The sequence below is a fragment of the Gobius niger genome (genome assembly GCF_951799975.1).
Source record: "Gobius niger genome assembly, chromosome: 16".
Lineage (NCBI taxonomy): Eukaryota > Metazoa > Chordata > Actinopteri > Gobiiformes > Gobiidae > Gobius > Gobius niger.
Window position 1 is genome coordinate 7880612 of NC_136867.1, and position 18042 is coordinate 7898653.

Sequence of the window (18042 nt, forward strand, 5' to 3'; positions counted from 1 at the left end):
GGCTCAATTCGTTCCGCCGTACCCAGTATTTGTCAGTCGATTTTTTTTTTGGGGGGGGGGAGGGGGAGATCTGGGACTTTCTTCCCTTTTTACATAAAACCATTCAAAAAAGATTGACCGGGGAATCACTCTGTTGCTTCACACGACTGGTTAAGCTTGCATGTCTGTCCAGCCCCGGGCCGAGCAGAGGTCAGATTATTGTAAATAATAGAATCAGTCAATAAGGAGGAGCCTGGTCGGAGGGTTTCCGCCATTTTGGAAACAGTGGACTATTTAACTTACTTTATTTAAAAAGAAAAGAAGATTTGAATTCAGATTTTTTTTTTTGGTTCTTTTCAATTTCGTACGTATTTTAACATGTTCTTTTTTTTTGTTTTTTTTGTTTTTTTTGTTTTTTTTCCTTCACCAAATGCAACTAAACTAGTTCTTAAGCTTGCTGCTGAAATCACACTTTCCGTAACGGTGCGCTTTTTTGCGAATCAGTGTCCCAAGAAAGACAGAAGAATGACATATCTAGGTTCGTCATAATTAGAGGCTAATTAAAACGCAAAGTCTCACCGGATCATCCCACTTATCAGGCCTAAAAGCTCGAGCATCACTACAGTATGTAATATACAGTGGATTCAGAAAGTACCGACACCTCACCCTAAATATAGAGCCGTCCGCCTGAACTGGTACAAATTCTGCACTGATTACCGTACAGTAATACAAATATGTAAAATGTATTTCCTCTTCTGACAGTATTCTAGATTTTGCACAATAACTGCAAACACGTTAATTTAGGAAAAGGCTAGGTCTGTGGTAAATTCTCTCTTAATAGATGGGAGCAACATCTGACTGGGTTCACCTGATCAGCTTAAAAGCATTAACCATCCTCTCTGCGGATTATCTGAAGCAGCAAATCTCTTTCACAAGTTATACAAATAAAGTTCATACTCGACAAGTAAATCAAAACGTATTTTCTGCCATGAATTTGAAGATCTCCGACAATCTTTGCCCATTCATTTCAACGGACGAAGGCTTCTCCCTTTTTCACCTGAAAGGGTTGCTCCCATCTATTGCCGATAATCCACAAAGGTACAACCTCACTCTCTAACAAAGAAAAAAAGAAAGCGTAGAATAATTGAATCCATTTTTTATATTAGCGTCAGACTTCACCATAATAGCTGAGTACTTCCTGGACCGACCGTACCGACGTTTTTCCCCCCCCGGTTGGCGTTGATGCTGCAGCAGTTACTCGCCACTAACTGCGGAGGAACAGGGGCTGCTCAGGTCTGTGGACACAAGCCTTCTTTTTATTTATCTTTTAACTTATTATTATTATTATTATTATTATGGACCACAAGTTGGACTACTGTGTGCGTACGGCGCCGGAGAGAGAGAAGCTCCCGAGTCTCAAACTGCTGTATAAATGAATGTGTGCTATAGTAAGGACATATCTCTTGCTTGTTTTTTTTTTGTTTTTGTTTCGACACCGTTTGGCACTGTATTCCATGGATAAGACACCACGTTTGTTTTGGGACACTAAGTATATATATAATTGAAGTATTACACAGATGATTCTTTTTTTTTTTTTTTTACATATTTGACCATAAATGCTCTGTGTAATTGAATTTAACATTGTAATAATTTAGTTTTTCTTTAGATTTTGAGCCGGTTAAGGAAGTGCCAGTGATGTGCGGGGAGTATTTTTTGGGAGCAGAAGTATTTGTCATCCTCATTTAAAGGGCTACGAGAGAGAGCATCGTTTGACAGACAGAGGTTTTACTCGATGGTTACCCAGTGTCGGCGCTTGGCTGGATCACTGCAGTAGCCTGTAATGATTGTGGTGCATGGCCAAATGTAAGGTACAAGAGTCACCAAACCTACTCTGCTGCTTCTGGTCATGTGACTCACTAACAGGTGAAGGGACAAAATAAAAATGCTATATCAATTTTAAACTTTTTCCTGGGTATGTAATATATAATTGGAGCCTTTTATTGGATGAAAATGGCCAAAATTGCTCATGTTTTTGGCAGCAGAATCTAAATAGTCGTTAGAGCCAGGTTTAAATTTATGGGTTTCTGTTACAAAAGAAACTGTTGCAGTGCAATAATTGAGCACTTTACTGTGAAAATTAGATTAGCCAAATTGTGTTTCCAACTAAAGGTTGATACTGTATTTTGAGAAAAACAAACATTTGTTTCAAGAATAGCCTTCACAGATATTGTCGTTTAAAGTGGACATTAACATAAATGTGGCTTATAAACCTACTTTGGGCACCTTGATAGTTTTTACGTTTTATCATCTAGATTAAAGTGATTGTCTCTAAGACCAAAAAGCCACCCCTAGCTTGGAAATGACATAATTTTCTAAATCAAGCTCAGAGAACACTTGTCTCATTGGTCAAAGTGGTATCCCCGGGATTCTGATTAGTCACTGAAATCAGCTAAAGGAATTTACTTTAGAAAATTATATTATCTAGTATTGCTTATGTTACCTCAAAATTGAGACCCAGGCGGTCAATTTTACAGAATCTATTACATTTGTAAAACATTGAAACTTACAGACTATCACTTTAATGTGTGGTTTTGTGAGAAGATGCTGGATGAGTAAGGACTGCTCTGTTGCTCGGAGTGCCTTACCGCTGTCAGCAGAAGAATCAACCATGGTTAAAGCTAGATACAAACCACCATTATTAGCTAACGTCATGCTTACAAATTGAGGGTGCTGTGATAAATGTAGAATGGCTCAGAACAGGCCCGATGATTGTTTACGGTCCTCAAAGCGGCATGAATGAAGCAAAAATACTTCTCCCGCCATGTTTTTGATGAGGGAACTTTAAAACATTAAAAGCCCCTATAACTCAATGATTTGTTCCCTTTTCTGTCTTTTGAACAGCTCCCGAACAACTCCGTGCTCTTGAAGTAGCTTTTGGGTCTAAAAAAAAGTTGGTGACCTCTAAGCATTTGTCTGGAAAAGGGACGGGTCGTGATGAGAGACTAGCCTGAGCACATACTGTTCTTGTCTCACTTCTGTCTCCCATTGGTCATTCCAGTCACAGTAATGGGGGCAGGTGGTGACAGATGGGATAAAAAGAAAAAAAAAGAAATCTACCAAATCATTGTACAAGTGGCTTCCTGATAAGTTATGTTTGGTATAGCAAGATTTAAGTCCATGCTAGTGTTTTCTAGTAAATATGAGGCGAGGGTATTTCAGTTGGATTGCTATATCACACAACTTGACTCTATTTGGTCCTTTGTCTTTTTTTTTTTAACCTACAAAAGTGACCTGTGCTTGTGTGCAATGATGGTATAACTTTCATTCCAGATGCCCATCCAGACAAATGCTTTTGCTTTGGTTGCGAGTTTGGACTGCTCTGTTGCCATGCACCAGGTCTGTCTGTCACGATGCCTATATAAGTCAAGGATTTTGTGGTAGTTAAAAAGATTATGTATGAAGTGCACAGCTTACTTTGGAAATATGGCACTGGACACTTGCTCACATGGCAAGTCAGTTCAAGTACAAACCCTACACAGTGTCTTGACTTGGAATGGTTGAAAATATTGTACGTCCATGGAACACCTGTCAGGTCGCCTTCACGACACTGCAGAATTTGACGTCATGATTTCATAAGGAGGGCAAAGGCCTACAGACGGGTTTCAGTCACATACGGGCGGGCACCATTTTCGCCGTGCTAATCTTGTGGCATAAAGTTCAACAATTAGATGATCTACAAGGTGAAATTAATGGTGTCAGGTTTAAATAATTAATTGTTTTGCCGTGAAATTAGTGTGGCAACATTTTCACTCTTTCAAATGTGCTACACTAGAGCTCTGGTTTAAAAATCACAAAGCATTCTGGGTAAAGGGGTAAATTCCATAAAAATAAACCAATGGGGATTTGAAACTGTAAATTACACAGCATTTTATTGATCACATAAAACCATTTAGCAGCTCTTTTCTCTTTTTACCACTGTGCAAGTAATGTTGCTTTGAGACGTGACATTGACTTCCAAGGGTAACAACTGTTTCCTGTCTCTTTTGTTGCTATGGGGAGTTAGCTGTGGATTTTCAAAATAAATTGATATTTCATCAGTTTGTGGCAGACTTACAGCTGCTGGATAATTACATCATTTAAAAACATTACTCAGAATGTACACTACCGCTCAAATGTTTGGGGTCACTTAAATGTCCTTATTTTTTAAAGAAAAGCACAGATTTTATTGTATTTTTATGCGAGGAAAACATTAAATTAATCCGAAATACATTGTTAATGTTGTGAATGTCTATTCTAGCTGGAAAAGGCTGATTTTTTTAATGGAATACCTACATAGGTGAGCAGAGGCACATTCCTAGCAACGATCGCTCCAGTGTTCTAATGGTACATTGTGTTAGCTAATCGTGTTCAAAAACTCTTGTGCAATTATGCTAGCACTGCTGAAGCTGTAGTGCTGATTAGAGAAGCTATAGAACTGGCCTGGGTGACCCCAAACCTTTGACCAGTAGTGTTTTAGCCTTGAAGCTAAAGGCTAATTTTAATTTGACACTAACAAACAGTAAAACGGCCCCACTAACTCAAATATTTTTTTATGAAACAAACTCCTTCAAGTTTCATTCTGTTTTTGTTTTTATAATAATATTTTATTGTAAATTGACATTAAAACATTTACAGGAAGTAGTCTTTACCTTACACTGGCCAACAGGAAGTTAACCAAAATCATTCCCTGAACAGAGCCTCTAATGGCCGCCCACCTGCTTATCTCAAATTTTGACACCAAGTTCTCAGAGCGTGAACCCAACCTGTCGGAAAAAAGAGTTCGCTTTCGAAGTATTGCCTTGAAGAATGAAGGAATTCCTATGAACTTGCCATTGTTGGAAGACGTATCATTCAGTCCCCTGCCATTTGACCAGAAGCATTAATAGGACCACTTTATTTTCCGTTGAGTTGTTGTATTTTCAATGTAAAAAGCAATGTAAAATATGTAATATACTGAGTGTGTGCCAACCCCACTCTTTAGAGCCAGGCTCACTGTAAGTGCCAATGCCGTGGTCATCATTCGGACCATCCCGGACTGGTCCCTTTTGAAGGAAAACACACTAGGCTAGGAGAACTCACAGCGACTTTACTATCTGTGTTTAAGGTTTAAAAAAAATAATCTGTTTTTTAAGAGACTGTAACAATATTTGCATGTGCTGTTTTATTTTGTGTTGAAAGTGAGGGCTTGTTTTTTTTTGTTTTTTTTTTCTCTTTTTTATTTTTTCTCAATGAAGCAGACCCTTTATAGAAGGGCTCGTTCATCTGGTTTTCAAGGATTTCCATGAATCTTGCCATATTTTTTCAATGGTGTTTCGGTATTCGTTTGAACCACTGTTGCCTGATCCTCATTCAGACATGATTACGATTCATTGCCGCCTTTGAGAGATACGTAATGACAAGCTATTTGTTTAAATGAAAATAAATTGTTCCTATACTTGCTTCATGCGTGTCGAGTGACCTTTATGTGGAACAGCGGGGAGGGGGGGGGGGGGTTGTGAATCCTAAGGGGGTTGTCCAGAAAGATGGAAGGAAGTCAATTGTTTGCTTCAGGGAAAATTCTAATTAAATAAAGCAATCTATTAACATATACGTGCTGAGGCTTGCATTACAATAAGAAATGTCACTTTGAACAAAACTATAGCCTCATAATCTGATTCACCACCGGTCCATTACTTTCAGGTTGGACTAACTGTTCAGAACCGGGAGAGGACACCCAGAACACCCCCTGTGTTCATCCATGGAGACATGAACCATACAAATAACTGTATCATGCCGAGTGACCAACTGTCTGCAATAGGAATTAAAACAAATATAACAAACCAAGTTAAACCACTAAAACAGAATGGGTTCAACAACTTACATTACATTCTGGTCATATCTAGCCGGCTGTTTTTAATGAATGTAAAGGCATGAACTGTATACGTTTAAAAAGTACATCGTAATTCAAAGACAAGTACAAATAAAGTTGATTACAAACACGATAGAAGCCAGGAAAACAAAATGATCTAAGAAATAGAACAATACATCAATAACAGCCTTTAAAAGTTCTACAATAATGGAATAATACATAGTGTCAAATGTGTACAGAATGCATAGAAGAGAGTTGTCACACCTTGTGGCTTTATTGTTTGTTTTTTCACATATGTCACATTGCACCACTGCATGGTCACAAACGTCAGCTTCCTCTGAATCAGTGACCCCCTCTGTATAAGCAGGCAATACAAATATTGGGAAAGAAACCTATGAGATGGCACCGTTGTCATATCGTACAAAAGCACAAGCATTTTATCGTTCAAAATGTTAAGTTTAGTATTCTGAAACTGAGTTTTAAATGTTTGAACAACTGTGTGTCAGCGCGGTTCTCTGGCCTCATGGAGAGGCGTCAGAGTTCTCTCAGACCCTCCACCTCTGTGAACAGGGATTATGTGCACCCATAAGTTTACAAAATCTTTTGGATCGTCCATCTTCTTCTTCTTCAAGGGGCTACATTGTTGAGCTCTTTCTGGACTGAAAGTGCAGATCTTAACATCTTTAGCAGACGCACAAACAGTGGTTAAAGCAGAGCCAGAGTTGCTCCCATGTGCCTTGTCTTATTGAATATAATGTGTTTTATCTCTTGTACCTAAAAGCCCCCTATGGACAAGTGTTAAAAAATAGTGCATGTGCTATAACACTTTAAACAATGCATCTGGTCCGTCCAATGTTATTGCTATGTCCATATCAAATAAATAAATATTAAAGCCACAAGCGGCATCAAACGGCCCTCGCAGGCCGTGCCTCCATTGCCACGCCTCTGTAACCGAGGGTGCATTTTATTACCCTGGTCATGTGCCATTCATCTTTGTGAGTGTAAACATCCAAACTACATTTTAGCCTCTCCATGTGAACAACAGCTACCTGCAGGGGGCGCTAACGTGCCTACATTTTTAAAAATTTCACAATCAGTAGAGCAATTGCTGTTATTGTTTACTTCCGCATTTTCGGATGTTATGGTGAATGGTGCAACAGCTGATGCATCCAGGTCTCTAACACTGTTTAACATGATTGATCTGTTTCAGCGCAAGAGAATCAATGCCCTGTTTATGAACATTGTTTTTGCCGATCATAGGATTCTTATCATTTGTTTAAAACATAAAATGCCTTCTGACTTCAATGACCACTATCAACGTGCTCCTGACAGAGGTGAGTTTACGTTTGACTGGGGGACAGCACTTCTTTGTGTAAATGTTAAGGAATATTGGGCAAAGGAAGGCTGAGTTTATCCTCGTTTACCTCAAACCTGGTTTCAATAAGGAACATCTCGTCCTGATCTACAGATAAATCTTGTTCAGATTGAGATTTCAAAATTCTTTCAAAAATGTCTAAATAAATATTTGCCATTCAGACTACCACCACATGTAAAACAGGTGCCAGGCGGGATATTTATGAGGGGTCAATGTAAAAAGGGGACTGAAAAAGATAATGAAATGGTTTGCCCATCCGTTTCCACCAGCAGGCTTTTTTTTTTTTTTTATAGAAGGGAGGTGTAACATCCTAACACTAGAGGCGCTGTCACAATGTCACATGTGTGATGTATTGTAATGACTACTGCGAGACTCTGTACATACACATGAGAGCCAATATGGCTGAGTAAACAGACCTGAAGTAACACCGGTGTGGTTATTTTAAAGTGATAAGTTTATGCCAGAGGGCAAATACAACATTGTCCACAGCTGAAGTCGGAGCTGAGAACCCCCCCGCTGACCATGGAAACGCCAAAGGCCACATTTCTGACACAGGTACAGACCCACAGCTTTTAGTTAAAGAATAAAAAAAGTGTTTACATTAGAAAAATTGTTTAAAGTTGTTCACAGCTCTGTGTACCTTCACCTAGACCAGGGGAGTCCAAACTTTTTTAACTGTGGGCCACATACAGAAATGTATACAAACAACTGGGCCGCACTCACATATATAACTTCACATCTATTGTATTAAATTTAGCAAATTCAATGAAATGTTAACTATGCTCAGTGTTTCCCACAGATTTGAAGTGCTGCCATCGCTCCGCCATTGCTGTAGCACCTCCATATCGCCGCTAGTCCCCCATTGGAAAGCGTTGTACTTTAAACACGTTAAAAACAACTTTAAAGCCTGGTCCCAATTTTTTTGGAACTATCTACAAAATCCAACTGGGCGAACTTCAGTGACTTCATGTGAGACAGATGCTATGAGCTTCATCTAAACAGTTTTGGCTAATCTCAACTATTGCATTTAGCTTGGGTTCGATTTGCTTATTTGAAAGGCTTTGACATGCCTGTTGGATTGACGTGCCTTAATTATTTTATTGATTGACTGCGGAATTCTTCCGCAGTCAATTATTGGTTTTCATGTTCTTTATTATTATTCCTCTTCCATCTTTTTCCCGATTTTCTAGAGCTTTCAGCACCTTCATGCTTTGTGCAATTTATGCAAGTTATGCATCAAAACGTTCCGCATGTTGAGGAGAAGGGTGCTATTACTTTTGGGACTTCTGCAACTTACGGTTTTTCCGCAATCGGCCAAAATGTCGGAGATTTTTCCCATTGACTTATAATGGGGCTGCCGCAAATCCATGCTTTTCTGCACTTTTTTCTGCATTTTATGCAATTTCTGCACTTTGTGCATGTTCAGCTTATGCAACTTGTGGGTTTTGAGAAAAAATTGGCCTTCTGCAGTTTTCCAGTTTTTTTATACGAGAGTTTGAAGTTTTTGCATTAGTGTGTATGGGGGGAATCCAGCCAATCGGGAGACTCCAGGCCTTTCAGCCATTTGTGCTTCTGCCAATCAAGCACTTTCAACAGTTTGACCAGTTTATGGAATATAAAAGTTTATGCAACATTAACAATTTATGCAAATTAACCACTTTATGGGATTTAACCAGTTTATGCAACTTAAGAGTTTATGCCATTTAGGATTTATGAATTTTAAAGAGTTTATGCAATTTACATAATTTATGCAAATTAACCCATTCATGCATTTTACCACTTTATGCAGTTTATACAGTTCTTGCAATATGACATTTGATGCATTTTACCATTTTATGCAAATTAGATTATGCACATTAAGCAATTTATGCAATTTGAACAGTTTATGCAATTTCTGCATTCGCTTCCCGCAATTCCGCAGTCAATCGCAATGGCGCAGCCATTGCATTTCTAGTTTTCCATTAGTTTTTTTTTTTCTTCTTCTCTTCTCGTCTTTTGAAACTCCGCTGCGCCCCATAATGGCTGTGCGGAGTATCGATACTAAGGGCTTTTTTATTATATTGGTATGTATCTAAGAATCAGTGTTTTGGGCGTTTGCATTTGGGGTTAACAGTTTGGGCGTTGGCGTTTGGGGTAGTTGGCTTGACTTGGCTGCTTGATGCTTTTTTCTCAGGGTGACCTTGGGCCCTTGTTCCCCTGTGCGCTTTTTCTCTCTCTCTCTCCCCTCCAGACTGCTCTGCACCGAACATCCATAAGAGGAGCCTTCTCTTCATCCACCCAGCTGTTCAGAAGGTAGTTTCCTCATCGGAAATAGGTGCAATATTTAATTCGATATTCTTGTCTCTAGCAACAAAAAAAAGGAGAATTTTTAGATATTTTTTCTGTAGTTCCTCATTGTGTCCTTTCATAAAATGTGGGTTTATTTTCTGGCCAATTTATCAAATATTTTGTCTAGCCGTTGAAATGAAGCAATGCAATATATAATGTTAATGCTTTAGAGCAGTGGTTCCCAAAGTGGGGTCCGGGGCCCCCCGGGAGACCTCAGAGGCACTACAGGGGGGCCCCCAAAGCTTTGTGCAATGAAAAAAGTTCATTTCGAAAGGAAAAATACTTTCATCAGGACAAACGCACCAGTTTAAACCAGTATTTAGCCTACTGTTACTTTTTATCATCATTTTAGCTGTAAAATTATAACAGATTCTTTTTAGTGGAGTAAATGATTATGATTTGGGGGGCCACGAGAGATTTTCTGATCAATAAGAGGGCTGCTATGTCCCGAACTTTGGGAATGGCTGCTTTAGAGCATTGATTTATCAAACCTGGCATTCTTAGGAAAAGTCCTAAAGAAAGTGGTATATCAGCAACTCACTTACTTTCTCCTGTCTAATGTGTTTGATACTTTCCAGTCAGGATTTGGGCCCCACCACAGCACTGAGAGCTCTGATCAAGGTGACAAATGATATCCGCATGAACACCAGCGCAGGTGAGGTCTCAGTTTTAGTTCTGCTGTACCTCAGCGCTGTATAAGACACAGTGGACCACGGGATCTTACTTCATAGGCTAGAAAACTGGGCTGGAATCTCTGGTACTGCTCTAAGCTGGTTCAAGTCCTATCTCGAGAACAGAAATTGGCAAGACCTGTGGAGTCCCCCAGGGGTCAATCTTGGGACTCCTCCTATTCAACTTGTACATGCTTCCATTGGAACCTAACCTGAAGCTAATAAACAGCAACAATGTGTCGTACCACAACTATGCAGATGACACTCAAATCTACTAGTACTATTAGTCCAGTGCTCCGGTCTCTGCACTGGCTTCCTGTCACTCAGAGAATAGAATTTAAAACAGCTCTGTTTGTGTTCAAGTCTTTTCATGGTTTAGCGCCGAAGTACATCTCTGACATGTTACAGCCGTATGAACCATCTCGGGCCCTGAGAACTTCAGGGAGGGGTCTCCTGGTGGTTCCCAGAGTCAATAATAAACACGGTGAGGCTGCGTTTCAATTTCATGTCTTCATGAGGATGTGAGACAGGCCTCAACTCTGACAATGTTCAAATCCAGGCTGAAAATAGATCTTTTTGCCCGTGCATATGACACTGAAAGTATTTTATTTGCACTCTTGCCTTTTACTGTAATTGATAAATTTTTATGTTGATGTTTTATTGATTTGATCTTTTTTCTTGTAATTTTATGTAGCTGTGAAGCACTTTGAATTGCCTTGTGTGTGAATTGTGCCCTACAAATAAACTTGCCTTGCCTCGATTTATGACATTTCAAATCTAATGTCATCTAATGTCTGTGAGTTAGCATAAAACTGATTCCTATCTTTCAGCATTCTTTGAAAAACCCGGCTACATCTCGGACAAAAGAGCAGGCAAAGATCTCACTGTCATGTTGTGCTTTGTGATGCTGACAGGAACACGTGGGATTAAGTGCTACTTGTAAGCGACGTAATCCGGGCTAATCTGGATTCAGTTTCACTCCGTGCTCAGTGTGGAACGTGCCTGAGACAGTCCTGACAGAGAGAATGAAGGTGCCACTGAAGCTTCTCCGGTGAACCATGCTGTGGGTGCTGGCCCTCCTGCAGTGGTCCGTGCAGAGCGTCCAGGGCCAGGCCTGTCCCATCCTCTGCACCTGCACGTCTCCACAGGCGACGCAGGATCCAAGGTACAGTCCATGTCTTCCATGCATCTGACAGCTGTTTTCTGGGTCTCTGGGTTGCATTTTTTTTAAATTGTAATTTCATTGTTAGACTTCTAAAAAAATGAAGGGGAGACAGTGCTAGTAAACTATTTCAATTTTCAGATTTTGGGCCAGTTACAGTAGCTCTCAGAATTTATAACTATATAAACTTTCAACTGGAAACGAATATATTGCTTAATGTTCACAGTAAGGTCTTTTTTTACTGTTTCAAGAAATCCGAAATTGTAAATTCAAAGGCCGTTTTCTCGAAATGCATTTTTCTCACATTGTTTTCCCACTTCAGAAGATTTCCCCAAACACTGAAACTCAACATTTTGAAGGTTTGCCCTGAAGGATTTTTCAGTATTTATTTCCTAGCCTGAATTATTGAGTTTTGAACCTCCAAAAAGACCAAATTGGAATTTAACAGTTTTTTCTTTTACTCATAACTAGCTTTTTCATAAACTAAACAAGATATCAGAGCCGTGGGAAGATTGTGTGCATAAATCCTATTTATTAACCTCTTAACTCCCGCCTGAACCGAGAGCATTTTCTCCAGTTGTTGGGCAGTCATCTCATTTTTGTCAAATTTTCGTGACTTTTTTGTCACTTTTTCGTCAAATTATTTGCATTTTTTTGTCAAATTCTTATCACTTTTTCGTCCATTTTTTTTGTATATTTTTCGTCAAATTTTTGTCATTTTTTGTAAATTTTTTGTCACTTTTTTGTCAATGTTTTCTCACTTTTTTCACATTTTCATCATTGTTTTCGTCTCAGTTTTGTTGCTATTTTCACACCTTTTTTCCAGAAGCTTTTGGACTGGGGTAAAGCCAAACTGGAGAAAATGTGCTCGGTTCAGGTGGGAGTTAAGGGGTTAATATGGCCTGCAGTTCACAAACTATCCACCAGGGGGTGCTGCAGCGCCCTCAGCACCCTGGGTTCCCACGGCCTTGCAAGATATCCGAAATCCCATCAGAGCAAATGTTTGTTTTCAATATATCCGCAAAAGAAAAGCATCAAAACCTTGCTCTATCCATTTGTATTTGGATGTTCTTTTTGTAAAACCTCTCTGCATTCTTTGGCAGAGCCCTCATAGCCTTGTCTCCAACAGGTCCGTCCTGTGCAGTGACCCCGGGATTGTCACGGTGCCCGCCAGCGTCCCCGTCAACACCGTCAAACTGCGGCTGGAGAAGACCCAGATCTCCAGGCTCCCCCGGGCAGCTTTCTTCAACCTGTCGGAGCTGCGTTTCCTGTGGCTGACCTACTCCTCCCTGACGTCCGTGCACCCCAGCAGCTTCGTGAACCTCAAGGCCCTGAGGGAGCTCCGTCTGGATGGAAACCAGCTGACCGCCTTCCCGTGGGAGGGGCTCCGAGACATGCCCCGCCTGCAGATCCTCGACCTCCGCAACAACCGCCTGTCCAGTCTCCCCGTGCACGCTGCGCTCTTCCTCTCGAACATCACCTTCCTGGACCTCTCTAGTAACAGGTTTGCAAGTGTGGTGTTTGCTGCTGTTGAAACGCTTCTTTTCTTCATGACAAAAGGACATTGTTCGTCAAAATATTTCGTGGCCCGCAGACTTTATTCTCCCATTTGATTTTCATTCTAACTTATACCCATAGACAGTAGATTCAATGGACAAAGTGAGGCGTGGCTTCCCCCATCCCGTTCAAAGCAGGCCAAAAGATGCTAGCTGTTAAAGTAATAGTCTGTAAGTTCAAATGTATAACAAATGTAATTGATTGCGTATAATTGACCGCCTGGGCCTGCAATTTGACGCAACGTAAGTAATATAAAATAATAATATTTTTCTAGTCCTTCCCATCGCTGCAATTAATCAGAATCTCTGGTGCCATAACTTTGACCAATGAGATGAGCTTTCCTGTGAACCAGCCTATCCGGTCCAATCAGGAGGGGAGAGGGAGGGAGCTTGATTGTTGTTCCTTTTTTAAACTTTCTCTCTCTCTCCTCCTTTTGCAAACTACAAACTATAAGATAAGATAGATTCTTTACTTTTGAAATTACTCTCTCCTCCATTTTTATCATCGTTATCACTTAAAGATGTGTTTTTTTGTGCTGCTTCCATATTTAGAAATAGTGTCCAGTAATGTCATAGAGGTAGCAAAAAAGTTTCAATGTAAATTTCATTACAGCGCATAATTTTTTATTTATTTGATAACTGCTAACAACATCTTTGGTCTTTTTGCGTGACTGAGGGCACACAGTTCTTCCCTGCTGTGATATGTTCTCACCTGAGCTTAGACAAGTTGATATGTACCCGTCTGGTCTTTGTGCCCGTGGAAGAGCGTGGTAGCTTCCAACTTCACCCCCGTTTGGAGCTATAGTTATACATTGGGAGGGGCCAAATGCTAACAACATCTTTGGTCTTTTTGCGTGACTGAGCACACGCACAAAGACCAGACAGGTACGCATCAACTCGTCTGAGCTCAGGTAAGAACATATCTCAGTATGGAAAAACGGTGGCCTGTTCCTTTAACAAAGAACTTCCGGTGCGGACCAGGATCCACCCCCACTCCTTATCAGACTTCAAGCAGCTAATAACAATGCAGCGTCCTTTGATTCTACAGTTTATGGTAATAGCACAGGAAATAGCCAGGCCAAGTATGAAAAGGTTAGTGCTAGATCGTATGCTCGGGAGGGACGGTCTGCTGTGATTTCGTATAGACCTATGAGTTGGTTTGTCTAAAAATACAAATAATCCTAATCCTAACCCTAAAGTTAACCATTTCCCTGGCCCTAACCGTAACCTCTTAACTCCTACCTGAACATGTTTTCTCCAAATTCTCAAGCTTCTTCAAAACAGAGGCAAAAAACGAGAAGAAAATGAGGATGTAAACGCAACAAAAAAAAGCTAAAAAACGAAAAGAAGAAGCAAAAGAAGCGTCAAAAATTACAAAAACTCATCAAAATAAGACAAAAATCCAGCAGAAAAAAAGACAAAAATCCAGCAGAAAAAATGACAAAAATCCAGCAAAAAAGTGACAAAAATCCAGCAAAAAAGACAAAAATCCAGCAAAAAAGTGACAAAAATCCAGCAAAAAAGACAAAAATCCAGCAAAAAAGTGACAGAAGAGCAGCAAAAAAGTAATAAAAAAGTGACAAAAACACATAAGGGAAATAAAAAGTGACGACAATGGCATAGAGGAGAGAATGGATTTGGTTTTGGCGAGTGGTAAGAGGTTAATTTGCGTCATGATTTCTCACACCAGACCGTCCCTCCGGAGCGTACGATCTAGCACTAACCGTATGAAAAGTCTGTGAAATGTGATAAATGTAAGAATCCATATGATAATAATAAAGCATTTGTATCACATTATCTAAAATTATATATTATATGAAAACAGCACATAGGATATTTAATACAAATATTCACATTTTGCATAATATATAATTGTACATAGTATCTAACAATCGACACACAAACCTGTATAGGGGTCACTATTATGGTTTGTACCCTGGCCCCAGAATTTTGTGGCACATCCCTGCTGACATAGTTCACCCAAGTTTTAATAAGGTATTTCTAAAGTGCCTGTTTTGTCATTTATTGTCCGTTTATTACCCTTACCATCTCGCCTTGACCTTAAGCAGTTGAGAGGGGCATTCACTGCTGCTGTGTGATGGATGTGTTTCTCAGGTTGACCTTGTTACCTGCTGAGCTGCTTGACCTGTGGTTCCCTCTGCCTGGACAGGAGCGGGCCCCAGTGCAGAGAAGAGTCTTAGGTACAGCATACACACGTCGCAGTATTACATTTATCTTTCAAATGTACTACAGTCAAAGTAAGTTCTCAACAAAAAAAAACCTACATGTACAGCCTTGGATATATACTAGTTGCAGTACTTGCAGTAGTGCTCGTGTGGTAACAGTAGAACCTTGTGATGCTTTGAGGTCACATTAAGCATTGCTGTCTGTCCCACCCAGGTCTCCATGACAACCCGTGGCTGTGTGACTGTCAGATCTCCATGGTCGCCTCCCTGTCGGTGTCTCTGAGCAGCGCGGTGGTTCTGGTGGACCCGGTGTTGATGTGCAGCCGCTCAGTGGGGCAGGCGGGGGCTCTGCTGATGCCTGTCCAGTGGTCCCGCTGCATGAGGCCCTCCGTCCAGCCTGAGGCCACCCGGGTCGTCTCGCTCCTGGGCACCAATGTCATCCTGCGCTGTGAGGCCACAGGGTACCCGACTCCCACCCTGAGCTGGGTCAAGGCGGCTTCGTACACAGGTGGGAGTCCGGCAACTGTGTGCTTCGGGCGGCTGAGGGGGATAATCGTTTGACTGATTCTTTCTTCTTTGTTTAGATTGCTGCCAACAAGAGATTTCCTGGGATTATGAACAGCTGCCAAAGAACGTGCAAAGCTGTAAGTAGCAGTAGTAGCAGTAGTAGTAGTAGTAGTAGTAGTAGTAGTGGTAGTAGTAGTAGTAGCAACCTCCACTTGTTACGACTTGTTACGCCTCCCATGAGTGTGCGGATTGTGACCAATGGAGCTTTGTAGGAACTAGCAACTTTTATATTACTCCTGTCTGAAAATGCCTCCCTGGTGTAGCTTGAGGTTTACCATGTTTACCTCGAGCTACACTTTCACTACATTCACGCAGTTTTCAGTAATCCTCGGGTTAAATGTAGCTGTTTCCTCCTCTACTGTGTTCTCACATCGTTCTGTACCTAGATACAATGGCGTCATTGTTAACACCCAAAACTGTTCCCCACATTTTTAAACCCCATTATCCAACATTATATCAGTTCTGAGCCTTTCGTCGCTCATAGTGTGTATCTCGCTGTGCTGAAGTTGTAAACCACGCCATGAATCGAAACTGGAAGAGTTTTTCCTACAGCTGCTTCCAGGAGGAGCCCCAGTTAAAGGGATGTTTCAGGATTTTTGACATAGGGCCTCATTTCCTAGTTATCCAGAGTGTTGCTGATTTCTGGAGATATTTTTTTGTAATTCATGCAGTTCTTATATTTGAAGAGTTAAGTGGCGCTAGGCTAATACAAGGCTAGTGCATTTCTATGGTATCACCAGCTCTGGCGCCTCTTTCTATTTAATTCTTACAGAAACATGATTTCAAATTACAAGACGTAGCATATCAATGCAGAGGCACCAAGATAATTTTTTAACTATATGTTTATGCATATATATACATGATGTGTCAACTTTAGTGTTGCTAGCGTACTGGATGTGACGACGGCATGATTCTTATTTGCACCAATCGATTAATTATTCAGAGATTTTAAAAAAAAGATTTAAATGTAGTTGTGTATGGTACGATACTGTAAATAAGTGGGGATCTAGGAAATTCTTTTAATATCAATTAACAAAGAAACTACATAATCAAACTGAAAAGTCTTACAACTTATTTTATTTCAAATGAGGGGACAAAGAGTGAATTGAACTGAACTGACTCCATACTGTGAACCAAGTATCAAAGTTTTTATCGTGAGACTCAGACCGATCAACAGCTCAACCCTCACACTGCTAATGCCTTTTATGTTGTTGATTGTTCAGTCATGCAGGGCAGTCCCCGCGTGGGCGTCCGCTGGTCTGTGATCAGCCTCAACGGTCTTTCCTACAAGGACGCCGGAGAATACCGCTGCCAAGCACGGAACATGGCCGGGATTTCGGAAGCTCCCATCAAACTCAGGGTAGTGGGCTTCACCAGAACCAAGAGGCCACGGAAGAGACCCCCTCCCAAAAGGCCGTCCGCAAAGTCCGCCAAGCCCTCAACCAGCAATATCAGACCCAACCAGGTCCCTCCTCTGGACTCCATACGCATTTTACAAGAAACGCTGCAAAACTCCACAGCAAACACACCTTTGAACAAGACTTTGCCTTTTCCCGTCCTGTCCAGAATCATTCCGGCCAAAAAGAGCAAGAGACGCAAACTTAAACCACCTAAAACAGAAATGTCCAAAAGTCCTGAGCAATCGTCAAACAATTCCTCTTTAGCAACTACTTTACAGGAAATTGTAACTCTAGTCTAGAGTATATTTACATAATAGATTTTATACTTTTTTACTCTTCTTTTCGCCAGGAACACTGTAATTATCAAAGACAAGAAACAGTTATATTGAGTATTATTTTTTCAACAGCCTATGAGTAAAGGAGCACCAATTTTAAACAGAGGGACGATCACCAATGCAGTGTTTGTATTAAGAAGTGACAAAGCTCATTTTTGTCATCTTTCAGCAGGTGTAGAAAGGAAATAATTGTAGTCTAATAGTCAAAGCACTTGCTCTATACTCTCTCTTTAGTAAAGCCCCAGCAACTTAAAAAAAAAAGTTTGAGTAATGAGTGAAAAGACATCTGTACCTAGATATAAGCTAAACATACCACCCAAGTGTGACATTTATTGACTCCCTTTGCTGGTAACTTGTGCAGCTGAGCTCACGTTTGGCAAATTGAGATTTCCTGGAACGTGTGCTTCCTTTGGCCAAATGTCCATAAACAGAATTGCTCTGCCTGCTATAAAATCTGCATAGTTTGAGACTGCTGAGAGATCGGTCCTTTCCAAAACATCCCATTGTCCAAAACACCAGGAATCCAAGGGAAAGTCAGGAGACCATGAAGAATTTTTGAAACAACCAAGTGGATCAGGATCATTTGGACTTGGGGA

The 18042-nt window shown here is 40.6% G+C and overlaps 1 long non-coding RNA gene across 1 annotated transcript; it reads right to left on the minus strand.

Annotated features, from left to right (window-relative positions):
• Nucleotides 1–2824: 2824 nt before the first annotated feature.
• LOC306975986 lies at nt 2825–5451 on the minus strand. Its single transcript, XR_013793739.1, has 2 exons — nt 3956–5451; nt 2825–3815 (listed from the first exon to the last, which is right to left on the minus strand). It is a non-coding gene; the product is annotated as an uncharacterized lncRNA (long non-coding RNA).
• Nucleotides 5452–18042: the final 12591 nt, after the last annotated feature.